Genomic DNA, 13,771 nt, shown 5'->3' on the forward strand with positions numbered 1-13,771 from the left:
GCAGGGCTGAAACAAATAGCGGCGTCGGGAGAGACGTGTGGCCTTCGCTTAAACAGAGCCATAAATCAGCCACGGTGACACGGCGAGAGAGAGCGAGGCAAGGGGAGGGGAAAGGGATGGAGGCCGGGACGAGAGCAGCATTTAGTAAAAACAACCTTTCGAGGACAGATTTTTTTTTTTTTTTGTCAATTTTTTCTAAAATCAACCAAATCTCGACTTAAGTCTGAAATAAGGGGAAAGAAGTGCAAGGTTTTAGACAAGTCTGGTCAAGTCAGTCTCTAGATCCAAAACTAATACAACACCATTTTACCAGATAAAGAGTATGAAGTCTTATTCCCTACACAGTCGTGCCTCGAGATACAGGTGGCCCGACTTTAGCGAGTTTTTCACCATACGAGAGTCATAATTACAAATAAGAAATTGTAGAATTTTTTTTTACAGGTAATAAACATCCAACAAGGCGCAAGTATGATGGAAACCGAGCAATGCAGGAAAGTGGAGACCGTGCAGCATCCGGCGCCTGCTAAGCTAACGTTAGCATGTGTTTATTAGTATGCGTGCACCTACCTGACAACATCCAAGGCAACGGGGGGGCAAGGATTAACAAGCCTCTTTGGAGTTGCCGAGAGGAAGGAGGGCAGCGTGAACATGCGCTCGGATTACACACGGCGAGCCTCATCTCACGATGACGCCTTTAATGAAGACCGGTGAGTGGAGCATCTCCACAAGTCTGACATTTGGGTGGGAAACGCTCATAACGATTTTTAAAGACTTAACTGAGTAAAAAAAAAAAAAAATGAAGGAAGAACTCAGTGCAGACAGTATGTGTGATTATAGCTCTCACACACTGAGCAAGTGCAGTGTGAAAAGGGTTGCACAGAAGATCGTATGCGATGCCACGCTTTTTCCAGCTGCGACCCACCCGGCGTCGCTCGGTTTTTTTTTCGCCCCGACTTCTGAGGGATTACCTCAGTGTGGGCTTGTGCTGAGGCGGCGGAAATAAGAGCAGGATGAGACTGGAGAAGGGCTGAATGTTTAACACGGCGGAGGCGCTGGCAGCATTGGAATCAGATCCCATGCCGACGTGATTCGGCGCGTGCCGTTTAAAGGTGTAGCGAGATGGGGAATTAATGGAAAAAGGCGGCGCGTGGGCGTAATGGAGGCAACAAGGTGGCGCTGGTTTTAGGTAAAGCTTTATAAATATAAAGGGATCGTCGTAGGTAATCCACACAGCATCCAGCGGCTTAGCAGACCTAATGGTGCATGCATGTTTCCCAATAACAGAATTCCTCTTTGAAAAATAAATAAATCAAATACACGGGGCAATTTCCACACTTTAGGCTCCAAGTATGTGCAAATTATTTCATTCACCTGACACCAGAGAACAGCCTGGCACTCGCAGGGCAAATTAAATTAAGCGCCCCGGAAAACGTTACAGAAGGAAAACTTGGCCGCTCTAGAATGGATTTACGGCTGTAAATCTGATGGAGCTCGTTGCTAATGCGGTATAAATCCTCGCCTTTCATTACGGCATTATATGGAACGCACCGGAATGGAGCGATGGATCCTATTTGACATTCCGTTACCGGAGCGGTTGTGCACAGCTTCTCACTTAAGCCCTCTGAAGCTAATACATGAACATAATATTACATACATAGATACAGCGGGAACCATCAACAGATGTGTTTTTTTGGGGGTTTTTTTTGCGTTCTTTGAATCAGTTCTAGTAGATGAGATGGTTCTCCCAAATGGTTGAATTACTCCCAAAAATTGAAGAGTGTAATGATGTCTCGGCAACAATGCTGCTAATCGGCTCAGCTGCTATTGCAACGGATAATTTGGATCGTAACGCGCGCGGTCCTTTGCTTTTTTTTTTTTTTTTTTCTTCAAAAATATGTTAATGATGCATTAACCAGTCATCAACTGGCGGTAATTTGAAGGTGGAATTTTCACGAGACAACGAGATGTGAGCAGTTTATTTTATCACAATTGACGACGCGTCAGCGCTTACGGGGAATGACGTTTACTTTGCACACGGACCCCTTTTTTTTTGTGTTCTTTGAGTCAAACACATTTTTCCGTCCTCCCAAAAAGTGGAGTCGATGCCGTACAGCTCAAGTTTGGCTTCGTCTGACCACCGCCTCCTCAAAGTCACATTCATGCAAAATGACGAAATGTGTGTTTTCATTTCTGATGTCCCCACAATGTCGGGCCTCAACTTCAGGCGCCAGTTGGGGGTCCATTTTGGAAGCGGGCGGCGCACATGCACGGCGCCCTATGGCGTGACTGTTGCGGGCGGCACGTATGGGGCCTCATTGTGCCGAGATTATGTAGGACGAGCACGCCGCCTGCTAATCCGCCTGTGGGAGGGTGCTGCACGCCTGTGAATTATTGCACTTTGGGAGAGACGGCGTGCTTGGGGGGGAGGAGGAGCGCGGGAAGACGAAAAAGGAGGAAGGGGGGGAGAAGAAGAAGAAGAAGAAGAAGAAGAAGAAGGGCCCTCGGCTGTGATTATGAAATGGTCTGTCACAGATTAAGGCTACGGGGATGCAGAGGCAGAGATGAGCCAGAGCCTCCCACAGACACACGTGCACGCGCACACACACACACACACACACACACACACACACGAGAGGCTAGTCGGGCTGCTTTCACTTGAGCTTACCTGAGGTTATACATGCCTCGCATCCATCCTCGTGCGAGGAGGTGGCGACGGCGGGGGGACTGAAAGGTGGGGGGAGAAAGTGTGAAAACAAACACGCTGCAAATAGGCTCGCGATTGAGAGAGGACGAGGGAAGAAAGACGCCCGAGGAAAAAGAAATAAAAGAGAAAAAGGGGGGTTGGCAGTCACTAAAATAAGACCTGTGTGGCCATTGTCTTTGGTGATAAAAAGCCCACACTGTTTATTTGTCTCTCCTCGAGAGCATAGATACCTTGAGATGTTTCTTTTTCTTTCAAGTCAAGGGAGGAGAGTACACCGAGATGCTCTGCATTTTAGACATTTAGAAAAAAAAAAAAAAAGAAATCAATAAACACAGCGAGGGATTCTAAGCATCTTTTATTTTCACGGCTGGCAGCTTCAGGAGGAGGAGGAGGAGATGGCGGGGAAAGGTCAGAAATACTCAACTCTGCACTGATTGATTGACAGCTACAGGCTGCAGAGTTCTTGTCCAATCACCACGCCGGTGCGGTTCAAGTCGATTCGCGTTGCGCCGCAGAAAACGGCGCCGTTTGATCGGCGGGACGGGCACGGCCAATCAGCTTAATCCACTTTTGTATCTACTGGGTTCGCTTTTTGTGAGTGGTTTCACTTTCCGGGCTGTTGTTTAAGGACACACTGACACAGAGTTTCTGACTTTTCCCACAGGAAATGATGTCATCTGCACGGCATTCTGTCACAATCATCTATTAAATGTACAGATGAGGTGATCAACAAGGCACATATGTCAACTTACTGAAACTTTTTAATGACCTGTACAGGCGATTCTCAGGCGAGCTCAAGTGTGGAATCATTTGCCGCCTGTTATTAAATGTTTCTGTGAGAGAGCCGTTCAGAATCTTGAACGACTGTGACGCAACAGTGGGGCTCATGAACATAACCCCGCACTCCTGCAAGCTAAAGCTAGGTGAAAATCTGCCATTTGATCTGCATATAATTGACGCCAATTGAAATTCATGGCTGAGAAGAAAAAAACATTTAACCCCAAAAACGTATTAAAAAAAGGTTGATAAACATTCCATATACGACGAATGGTTTCCTCCCATTGATCTTCTAGTAAAGACTGCCTGAAAGATTAGCAACTTTAACAACTTTCTCTTGTTTTGGTTCTGAATGTGGAGATGGGTTTGCCTGCTGCTGAGTGCAGGGGTGTATCTATTCTAATAGGAGATAGGGCTGTGGACCACCCCAAAATCCTTAAAAACATATTTGTACCTTATCACCTTGAAGTTTCAGTTTTTCAGAATAATTAAAATCAATAAACAATTGTTTGATGGACGGGTGGTTTTAACGTCTTGAATAAATGAATAAAAGTTTGGCCACCACTGTTTAGCATGAACAATGGTTATGGTTTGGTATAACTATAGTATGGCGCTACCTGGATGGAAAAGGTCCTAATAAATTATCAAACACAATCGTTATCTTGTGTTACCACCATGTTATGTCCCTATTTGTTAGGTACGGTAAACACAGACGTCTTGAAGAAATTAAATCTGCCGAGGAAATGAAAGATATCAAAGACAAGGCTTCAAACGGCTCACCAAGCCCGTGACCGTACGTACATACAGTAGTATCACACGCTCTCCAGTCATTAGACCGTGTCAAACGGAGCAGGGTGACTTATTACAGCATCTGCGGCGACAACCCTCGCCGACGCTGGTTAATTGTCCTCAGCGCTCGCCACTTAATGAACGTAATTACCGCCTTCCTCCGCGTTCGCCCCGTGATTAATTGTTACAACATTCCTTTGTTGGCTCGCCGCAAATTGCCGCCGCCACTGCCATTTGGACGTCGGGCAATCACAGCGTACGCCGCGAGGAGGAGTGTGCGGCGGGAGGCGGCACTTGAGAGCCATGTTGGGATTACTCGAGGAGGCCGAGGAAGTGGAGGACTCACCAATCAGTCGTTGAAGCTGTCACTCTTCTTCGTGGAGAGGAACAACAAGTCTGGTGGTGGCAGACAACGAAGGACATATTAGCTGGGAAATATGCAAAAATCACATCAATAACAACACGCGGTGCTCAGTGGGGCAGGAACGGCGTCCGTGACAAGTGTCAACCACGTCCCAAAAAAACAACCAACAGTCAAAGCATCTCGGCTCGGCAATTATCTCGGACGTGTCTCGCAAGACGAGCTCATTGAGAAGCTGTCGCCCAGTTAAGCAAAGCGCATTTCAAGAGCGTCGGCTTAATAAGCCGTGGCCTAATGCAATAAGGTGCCATTTGCCAGTCAGCCGTGACTAAGTCAAGATCTGTAGCCAGGACAAATGAGCAGCGCACAGCGAGTCTTGAGGTCAGAGACGCTGATTGTGACCACTGGGAGGTGGGATGGAACAAAACATAATATATTAGAGTACAGTGGTCTCTCATGCGCGAGTTACGTTCCAGACCCGCCCAAAAATCCGCAACATAGCGAGACCATATAAAAACGTTTTTTTTTTGTTTTGTTTTAAAGAATTCCTTTAACATACAGTGAGACTGGATATTCAAAATGGATTTGATGCGGATCCATGAAGACGGACATTTCGCTGCTCCGCAGAGCGTTATAAGCTCTTCGAGCATTAACCATCGGACTAAAGACTCATTGACTGATCGGATCATCGCTTATTGCCCATATGTAACAATCTCGGCATGTCCCCAAGATTATCTTTCAAGCTACACGCTAAACTTGTTTACAACATGCAGTCATACTCCACGATTAAAGTCATCTGAGTTTTAGTGCTGCTGTTTTGATTAGCGAAGGAATTTAAAATGGGCTCAGCTGGTAACTATTGTCCGTCCCCACATAACGTCAGATCACCTTTAATAGAGGGTAATTTATAACATGCAATAAGCCTCCATACTTTAATCTGAGTGCCCCCAGAAAGTGCTGCTGTTTTGGTTAGCAACAGAGTCCAAGTTCTCGTCTCCATGTGTAAAAAATCTAGTCGTTCAAGATTCTGTCAACGCGTAACGACTCCAGCCTTTGATTCATCAAAGACTATTTCGGTGCCGCTGTTTTGGTTCACAAAAATGCTCAAAACTTTCTCATCTCATGCCCATGTGTGAACGATAGCGTCTCTAAACTGCGATAATTGCTGTTATTAGGCGCATATATTTTTTTTCCTGACAGAAAAAAGGAGAGGTCTATTTCAGGGAAGCGTTTATTTGACTTAATAAAAACAGCAATGAATTGTTATGTCTTTTTCTAAGTTGCTGTAAATTTTATTTTCTGTTTTATGGCATTGGCATCATAAAAAAAACACAAACGCGTCTCAAGTGAATCACCCGGCGACTAATTGAGACACGTCATCTATTTAAGGAACTATGTACTGTGTACAGTATTCCCGTATGTGCACAAACACAGCTTGTTGCCCAGACATGGTTTGTATGAATAGACCGACACGCGCACACACACACACACACACACAAACCACAGAGCTGGTGAGCGATGGCTTCAGTGGCGCATCCGATCGCTCACCGTGACAAATGGCAGGCTGACAGCCCGACATGGGAAAAGCCCCCCCACCCTAACACCTAACCTGTGAGGAGGGGGGGGGGACCCAGTCGCCAGTTCCTCCGTCTTATTTTACCTCGCCATCCCCGACTCTTCTACCTTGCTACTTTCCTCGTCAGAAAAGTCTTCTTCTGACACCCGCCCGACTACCTCCCTCTCGGGGAGTGATAGATTCCCCCTCTGTTCATTTATCCTGAAAGCGGAGGACACGCCGGGTGTGATGTGATCCATCTCGCCGGCGACGGCGGGAGCGAGCGCTGCGTCCCTGATCACAGGCCCTATCAATCTCACTCATAAGGGGGCCGGATCAGCGCCGTTGTCAAGACGCCAGAAACGCGGCCGGCCGACTTCCTACTGTACATAGTTCACTTTCTCTCCGGTGGGGGATGGCGGGAGACAGGACAGTGGCTGGGACACCAGGGGGGCTGCTCTTGTTAGCTAGACCTGATTTCAACCTTTCTATTTATGTCAAGAGGAGTATATATATATTTTTTTTACCTTTGTAAGGGGGAATATTTTTGAAAAGTGTCTTTTTAATAGCTTGTACATGAAGAGTTGGATGTCTGGAGTGCTTGTCCACCCATCAGATGTGAACTGTAACCCTAAACCACCAAGTATATCTTGCCTATTTTGGAAAATGTGTCCCTGAGTGAGCCCTTGCAAATGTTGCCCAATTAGGACACACAAACACACACGGGCAAAACTAGGTAGCCAGGCTGGGAAAAGAGCCATGATTTTCAAGCAACTATGTGGAAGCATGACTGTATCAAAGCCAAAAGATAAGCAGATCTGCAGAGCACTGATTAGCATTAGCTAACGGCACTAGTTTTCAATAAGCAGCACATCGATGTGTACATGACATTTTAAGACAAAATAAATACATTTTTACAACAAGAAAACATTGACAAACAGAAATAAAAAATTTAAAAAACGGTTTAAATGTTCTTGAATGATTGTGGAGAGGGCAATCAATTCATTGACAATCAAGGGTCACCTGTTAACTGAGATCGGTCATTGGTCCAGAATGATTTCAACCAGTGTAACAAGTTGATGTCCATTTTGCAGGATTTTTTTTTATCCATTCTGTATTCTTCCTGAAATATGTCAAAGACACCTTAGAAGGTTTATTTAATTGTGAAAAAAAATGCATAATGTCCCTTTTAAGTCATTTGAGTGAAGCGCAATGCAGAATGATCATTTCAAAGTAATCACTTTTAAAAGGACAGTCGTCAACAGGACAGCAGCAAGTGGAGGGGAAAAAAGAAAGACAAACAAATTCAAATTATTATGGAAGTTAGTAAAATTGCTGCATCCTCAATTTGACAGTCGACGTTCTATTTTGGACATCCTAAAAGATGTTAAAATAATTGTTGAGAAAGAAATCAGTCATGCTGCTGCATTTCCCCCCCATTGAGATGTAAATACTTTGTTTTTTTTTGCCAGTCAAAAAATAAAGATGCATAATTTATCACGTCAAGCTAAATTGCTAATGACAGCGTGCCTACTTTTAGACATTTTATGGAACAATTGATGCGAAAGACATTTTGATTTGCGTCACAACCTAACGAATAATTCTCCTTGCAACGGGCTGGAACATCCAATCCAAAATGAGTCTAATCATAAACCGAGGAAATGACAAGCTGAATTAACTTAAACTGCAGTCAGTAGAGTACAGACCTTCCCGCAGTTAGGTTCAGCACCAAATTGTACACTTTAATAATAATAATAATAATAATAATAATCATCCATGAGATTTTTTTAGATAGTTTTCATTCGTTCAATTCATAGAATCATGCCAGTTAGGTTTATGTCTAACAAGGTCAGGTTAAATGTCACAATGTTAGCAAGTGTAACGTTAAGTGTAAGGGCAAAAATAGAAATAAAATATTTGGAACTTTAAAAGAATCTTCTGTTATTTCTCTTCCTTTCACACGTATATGTACATCTTTTATTTACGTTGTTTATTTTTTATTTCTATTTTTATTTATTTAGCTAAATGCACAGCAGCTCAAATTGACCCATGAAGATTTGTGGCGTAATAAAAGAACCCAAAAGGTTAAATCAGTAGGTTTTTGTGAGTTTTATTTGGCCAATGCCTCACTTCCCCACTAAAGTTTCGAGGAAATTGATTGAGCACGTTTTGGGGATAATCCTCCTAAACATCATCATGCTAAACTATGGACAGACTAAATAGACAACAAAATAAGGCAAATCTTCTTTGATTTACGATGATTTACGATTTTGTGGGAGTGACTATATTTGCAATGGGTTCAATCATAAAACATCAGCGCGCTTACACAGCATTTACATTGGCAGATATCTGATACATACTGGATTTTTATCCACGTTTGGAAGAGGCCTGATTCTGATCTGAAAATATCCGATTCATTGTTGTTGTTTTTTTTGTTTTTTTTTAACTACTATGAGACATATCTGAATTGTGCCAATTGAGAGTAGAAATTGGAATTGTATTACCGGAACCATGCAGTATAAAACCAGCCTCAATATTTGGCTAATGGATTAGCATGTACATTGCTGCAAAATCCAACGTATCAACGGTTTGGATGAAGAGGTTTTTTTAATATGAGAATCTGCAACTTTTTTTTTGCTGTTCATTCATGGGTACGGGGATGACAACGAGAATTTGCGCAGTCGCACTTCCAGCCATGTCCGAACACATCAGGCCTCACGTCAGGCCATATGTCGCCTTTAAAAACACCTCAAAACTCTCCATGACACTGGTGCACACAAACCCATGACAGCTAGCACCCTTTAGAACACAAACACATACGCACACACTCCCACCCCCCCCCTTTACACACACTCCGACACGGCTCAAAAAACACTTCCCCACTGACGTGTAACACTCTCCTCCGCCGACACTTCATAACCTGACATGCATCGCCCTGACACGCAATGCCGCACACACGCATCACACACGCATCAAGAGCAGTGAGCTGTAAAGCGCCGTCCCTATCCTTCCCAGCAGACGGCATCCACCAATCAAATTAGGCCTGATCAAAACATGCCATTCAAAGACAGGCTTGGCAGGGGTGGGAGGGGGGGCGGTTGAGGGTGGGGGGGGGGTGATTCCAATACTCTGACCTTGGGAGCAATTAGCATGACCAGGAAGAGAGCAAGGCACATGCAAGGAACAACACACGGAGGGTATTTCCCCTTATTTGCAAGCTGCCTCAATCCTCTGTTCGGAATCAAGGAAGTCCTACTGGTACTACCGAAATAAAAAATCCCCCAAAAAACAAAGCCAAGTTAAATTAGAATACAACTGGTTTATCCATCTTTATGATTATTAGTCTGGGTGTTTGCGGTATCATGGGTGTCTTTGGAGTTTCGTTTTCTCGGTTCACCTTGGTTCTTTTGCCTAGGTTTCTTGGTGTTTTTTTGTTTGTTTTTGGTGTGCTGGGTGTCTTGGCGAATCGGTTCTCTTGGGTGTCTTTGTCTTCAATTGTCTTTGGTGCCATGGTTTCTTAGTGTCTTGGTTGTCCAAGAGGTCCATGAAACCAAGAGAAGTGTCCTCGGTTAAAAGATCTCTTGAATGTCTAGGTGTCCTGGTTTCTTGGTTCTTGTCATTTTGGTTCTTAGTACCGTGGTTGTCTTGGTTTGTTGGGTGTCTTGTTTTGGCGTTGCCTTGTGTGTCTTAAAGCCCCCACTGAGGGGCGAACATCCTCGAGTGTTTGCGAAGGTAGCAAATGTTCCGTTCGTTCGTTCGTTCGTTCGTTGAAGGTCGCAAACGTTCGCCATACTGTCGCCAGATATTCGCCAACAGTTTTAGTGGGTTTTCTTGTCGCGAAGAAATTGTGAACATTGGCAAACGTCTGGCGACAGTTTGGCGGACATTTGTAACCTTGAACAAACCCTGACGTGAACGAGCATTTCACTACTTTCGCCAACAGTCGCAAATGTCCGCGCCTCAGTGGGATAGGAGCTTAAGTGTTTTGGTTCTGTCTTAGACAACCTCTTCCCTGAGTGTCTTGATTCTTGGGGCAGGGAATCTTGGGTCCCGCCCTGAGGTCACATCTTTGTATTTTCTTCAGAGCTTCTTCAGACTTTGCATGTCATTTTTGATATCTCACATTACATCTGTCCTTTTCCTTCTCATTAGGTAGAAAATACTGAACCAGCGCAACATCAGTAACAACACTGAACTCCTTTTCAGTATAGAAGCACAAGCACACCTATGTATTTTTTACAAATACATGTTCATTAATTAATCAGACATTCATCAAAACCTCTCGCACGGTCAGTCAATAGCTCTGTCTTGAGCAACAAAACATTGACTGCTTTGGTAATTAAAAGTACAGCGTTGACATGTTCCAGCTGTGTTTACCCAATGGCACATTTACCTCTGTTGGTTGGCTTCTTTACGCTAGTCAATGAAATTAATAGTTAATCATCCAGTTTGGTCTTGATTACAACACTGGAAGGACGATTCCACTATCTTATAAAGACATGCTGGACAATTCTGTCACCTCTTTCACACAAAAATTACATCAGGGCCAAAACAGAAGATCCGACATTTGCTGTAAAGTGAAGCTACCGGAACTGAGCATTTTAGAAAGACAAAAGATCTCGCAATTAGATGAGTGCCAGCAACTTGTGTGACGTATTGCCAAGTGTATAACTCCACACCCAGCATTGTGGCATACAAGTAAGTACACACGTGAAGTATCCTGTCTCCGTTTACAGCTCAGATACGTGGATTACCTTCAAAGGCAGAAAAATGATTCCATCCTTAACTGTCAAATTGAGGAGCTACTTCTCTGCTCTACCTCATTAGTAAAGTAAGAGCAGAAACAAAGTACTGATAGCCATGTTAGCTAGCAATCTTGGCAATGAGTCTATAGTCTTCATTTCTCCAAATGTAGACACGCCAAGTCTCTTAGCTGCATGTAAACAATCTTTCAAGACCGCGTTACAGGATATATGAACGTTTACTTCAATTTGTCCAAGGTTGATGGGTGGCAATCGTAAATGCGATATGGTATTCGTATAACTGCCTTCTATGGTAGTCACTCTCTGTCCCATGCCACTGTACCTGAAAATTACCAAATGGGGCCGATTTTTTTCAACAAGGTGAAAAGTTGTTTGGCTTCCCTGAGTAATCAATGGAATAATCGAAAGGATAATCGATTCCAAAAAGATTCATTTCAAAATAGAGTCATTTTGTAATCAGAACCTGATTGTCAATCGCGTGACATTAAAATCTGTTGACATTTTCTGTTCTTCGTCTTTTCCTCACGCCCACTTAACAACCTCCCAAGGAGCTGTGAAGCATTCCCCTTTATTTGTTTTACAATACTTACGCGCGCACACCGCCGAATCAGCTGCAAAAGTCATGCTTTCATTATGCTAAATACATTTGCATGAGTCAGGCGCGTATGTATTATTCCCTTCCTGTTCTGGTTTTGTCTTGCTATTACAATGGGATATTCCTAATGGGTGGGTAGTGAAGGCGGCGGTGGTGGGGGATTACCATTCCTCTGCATTGTTCCACTGAGCCGCTTGTCATCCTCGATCTGTTGTTCGTACGACGCTCGGCCCGCGACTCACCCGTTTCACTTTCACTTAGCGGCGTAATTACCGCCGGGCGTCTTCAAAAGACGAGAGACAAATGGAAAACAAATACAATCAGCGCACTGTCTTATTAACCGGGTTGTCTGATCCCCCGCCGAACACCTCGACGGAAAGATAATACGGTGTCGGTGTGAGTGTGTGTGTGTGTGTGTGTGTGCAGAGTGCTGATTGAGCTTCTGTGACGAGAATGTAAACTCAGGTTTGCATATGCACACAAAACAACGCCGGTTAGCAATTAGCAAAAAGGTAAAAAGCTATAGGAACGATGGTACAAAGTGGTATTAGCTCCATGGAACAACGTTTGATCATTGCTGGATTTATTTACTGTACTGCAGAGCCTAACAAGGTTAGCTGTTACTTATTTTATGTTATCGGACCCATTCGTAACATTGCCGCATTGCTTATTTTGCTCTATAACAGACCAAAGCTAAAAGACATCTCATTCAGTCGTTTTGAATGTACAGTGTTTCCTCGCTAGTACTGTGATCATAACGTCATCTATTGTTGATTTTACCTAGGTATTTCAAGGGTTTTCTTGCTATTTTTATTCGTTCTAAGTCGCACCAGTCAAAACATTTCGATTTTTCTTTTTTTCCTCTTAGGGAAAATTTGTTTTCCGAAAAAAATGGGACCATGAACATTAGGAGCCCGCAAAATCCCCGTTCCCTCATCGTGGGTGCTTTTCGGAAATATGCTGTGAGCACACTGCTTCACTCAGACTGTTCGGAAACTCACAACATTGTTCAAATGTGCCATTCGGTTATTCAGAATACCCCAAAAAAACGTAGCACCGGAGCCCAGTGCATCAGGCAGTGCAAGGAAATTAAGTTGAAGCATAAGCTTCTGATTATAGGCTAGGTTCAGAAATTTCGAGTGAAGTGCATTCGGCCTCACGCACACAAGGACAACGAAATATTTGCTTAATAACAATGTCATTTTTTTTCTTTTTAGTTTAAAATGGCTGACCTTAACCAGAATTTGCATTGTAGCCAAAGGTACAATCCTGGTGGGTTAATACACCTTTTGGCGCAGCAAATCCTTGTTAAGGAAACAGAGAACTAGTTTCCATGACTACCATTCTTCTTCTTGTCTTCTAAATGGAAGGTCATGGAACGTATCACCCACAAAAAATGAGGGAATGCCGTATATCACTTATCACTCCATGATTCCCACCTTGAGTGGTCGTCGTTAGAAAGAATAAATGAAGGGAAGGCCACAAAATGGCAGTTATGACGCGCTTTCAAGTGCCCCAGAAATGATCACTTTTCTACTATTTACAGTGCGTTATTTTTTTTCTGCAAAATGTGACTGTTTTGGGGGCGAAGCTTCCGCCGTACGCTTGATCACTCATGGATGATTTCGTCAGGAGCCTCCACTCATTTGTTTGCGTTTCGTTCGGGGAGCTCGTCGGTCGTCTTGAGGTTGGGAGTGCGTAAACAAGACGGATCCAAATTAGCCTCTCGGAAAGCCCCGTGGCCTTGAGGGCTGCTGTCCTACCCCCCAGCTACATTATTGAGCAATGCTAATGATTCGGCCTCCGCTCATTTACTCGCTCTTCCACGCCATTTCGTCAGAGTTTCCATCAGAGTTTTTTGACCGACTCTCAAGGTTTTGGTAAACAGCACTGCTCCTCTAATAAGCTTCTTTTTTTGCTGGTGTGTGCATGCGCGCATGTGTATGCATGGACGTTTATTCTGAATGCGCGTAACAAGATAACCCCCCGCTCCGCCCCGATACCGCACCCCTGTTTACTCTAGCAAATCCTCCACGAGGCCACGGCGCTCCGAGGAGCTCCCGTTAATTGGTCATTAAAAGCGCTGCTTTGTGGGCCGCGTTACATCTTTAAACAGGCCGTGAAATAATAATAATAATGACGATAACAATGATAATAATTAAAGCCGCAGAGAAGCGATGAACGCGCCCTGTTTTTCATGGCGAATCATCGAAACGATCATCAAACT

The 13,771-nt window shown here is 44.0% G+C and overlaps 1 long non-coding RNA gene across 1 annotated transcript in view; it reads right to left on the reverse strand.

Annotated features, from left to right (window-relative positions):
• The window catches only part of LOC147143109 (uncharacterized), a 202,933-nt gene that overhangs the window by 143,673 nt on the left and 45,489 nt on the right, over nucleotides 1-13,771 (reverse strand). The window contains exon 2 of the long non-coding RNA XR_015087931.1: nucleotides 4,617-4,666. This is a non-coding gene — a long non-coding RNA (uncharacterized LOC147143109). The remainder of the gene's footprint in view (nucleotides 1-4,616; nucleotides 4,667-13,771) is intronic.

Source organism: Filicampus tigris, chromosome 8 (assembly GCF_054856515.1).
Source record: "Filicampus tigris isolate MCC_2025a chromosome 8, RoL_Ftig_1.0, whole genome shotgun sequence".
Taxonomy (NCBI): domain Eukaryota; kingdom Metazoa; phylum Chordata; class Actinopteri; order Syngnathiformes; family Syngnathidae; genus Filicampus; species Filicampus tigris.